Source organism: Anolis sagrei, chromosome 4 (assembly GCF_037176765.1).
Source record: "Anolis sagrei isolate rAnoSag1 chromosome 4, rAnoSag1.mat, whole genome shotgun sequence".
Taxonomy (NCBI): domain Eukaryota; kingdom Metazoa; phylum Chordata; class Lepidosauria; order Squamata; family Dactyloidae; genus Anolis; species Anolis sagrei.
In genome coordinates this window covers 52,093,209-52,095,520 of record NC_090024.1, presented here as the reverse complement: position 1 = coordinate 52,095,520, position 2,312 = coordinate 52,093,209, and positions in this window count along the sequence as shown.

The window sequence follows — 2,312 nt, the reverse complement described above, 5'->3', positions numbered from 1 at the left end:
GATTTTCTTTTACAGAAATCAAAGAAAAATAATTAATTATACATGCTGTATCATATTTGCTAGCCTCACTATGCTGTGAAAAATTTAGCACTATGTGCAATAACTTTACATACAAACTAAATAGATGTCCCCTAGGCTGCATACAGCTGATTATTTTTGAGGAACAATGCAAATAACTTCTTATAGCCATTGTAGCACTACCTCTGATCTTCCATTGCTAGTTTGACAATCATTCTTAGATAAAACCCACTGAAATAAAAAATGTTTATTTCAGTTGTTTCCAACTCACTTCACAAATCCCATTTAACCTTATAATGTAGAAATTGATTAATAATATTATAAGCCTTATCAGGTCTAATAAATTCTACAGTAAAATGAAACCTTTTCAAAAGGGGTTTTGAATGTTGAGAATGTAGTATTAGAGGGCAAATTGGAGGGCAGAGGGGCAATCCCGGCACCCTGTGCCCCGCCTCACCATCAGCTGACACTTACCCATTACATGTGGGGAAGCATCACTATGTGGCTCCCCCCACCCCTTGGTAGCCAACTGGAACATGGGAAGGCTCCTGTGTTGGCATTGCAGCATCCTACAACGCTTCTGCCCCAATTGACCCATGAAGCCCCACCAGAAGTGAGGCTACGTCATGTGATAGGCAATGTGGGGCTCCGCATGCCAACTGGGGCGGAAGCATCCTAGGATGCTGAATTTCCATTGTGTGATGAAATTCCTTGTTGGCACAACAAGCCATTTTTTCCCCAAATCCAATTATCACAGGGACAGAAAGTGAGATGTAATCTTCTGAACAGGGGCACAGACAGGAAAACTTTTCAAAAATGTACATCCTCTGACTTAAATTTAAAAATCAACTTAAAAAACCCTACAGAACTAACTTTTGTAACTTGGGGACTGCCTGTAATGCATTCAAACCACATGATATCGCAGTGTACATGAGGCCAGTGGGGGAGTCTTTTAATGGGTGTAAGGGTTCCTGCTGTAAAATTAGGGAAGCCCTCTTGTAAGTTGAAGAACTCAACACTATTTTTGAGCCTTTCTGCTTTGTTCTTTTCCTATTTGTCTACTTTTAACATTACAGGAGTAGCTGCAGCGTGACTTCTTTCTATCTGGTTTTCTAGGAAGTTTTCCAGTGGTTGGTGAGATATGAATAATGGAAAAGGGGATCACCTCCCACTTCTGCCATATCCATCCATTTTACCATATTTGGATTCAACCAGTTATAATTCTGTCACTGCCACAAGTAATCGGAGATTAACTTTGAATGATTGATATTTGTGGATTGGCAATGAATAAGGCATGGGGGAGATAAAAAGACTGGCATTCTATAACAAACCAGATGTGCTAAGTAATGGATCTGCTCATGTTTGGGTTAATTTGAAAGAATTGTACGTAACAGAACACCAAATATGTACAATGAAAAACATCTTAAATTAATCTCTGGTTTTTTTTTTTTTTTTTTTTGTAAATAGTTTGTGCTTATCAAAACTGGATGTGTAATTTTGTTATACTGGAATAAATGTCATTTTTAATCTGCTTAGTATTTTAATGCCATAATATACAACCAGCGTTCAACCCATCATAGGAATATTTAAAATTAAAGTGAAAGTTGAAAGTGGAATTACCCAGGACTGTTTACAAACAATGGCTATGTCTTTGTGTGATATGTGATTTTATGTGCTGTCTTTAATTATGTTTAATGTTTTATCAGAGGAGGATCCATTTTGATGTTTTATACCGTATTTTATCAATGGCATTGAATTGTTGCCAACACTGTGAACCGCTCTGAGTCCCCTTTGTGATTGAGAAGGGTGGTATAAAAATACCTCAAATAAATAAATAAATAAATAATACAGGTGGACAGTCGCATTGAGGAAAAACAACAGGAAAAACTCAGCCATTATCAGGACCTCAAAATCGAACTGCACAGCAATCGAACTCTGGCATAAACCAATACAGGCTGTCCCAGTGGTCATCGGCACACTGGGTGCTGTACCAAAAGATCTCAGCTGGCATTTGGAAACAACATTGACAAAATCACAATCTGTCAACTACAAAAGGCCACTTTACTTGGATCTGCATGCATCATTCGAAAATACATCACACAGTCCTAGACGCTTGGGAAGTGTTGGACATGTGATTTTGTGATACGAAATCCAGCATATAGATCTCGTTTGTTGTGACATACTGTGTTCTTGTGTCAGTAAAATAAATAATAGTAGTAGTAGTAGTAGTAGTAATAATAATAATAATAATAATAATAATAACTGGATTGAGATATGGCAAACATTTTTTTCTA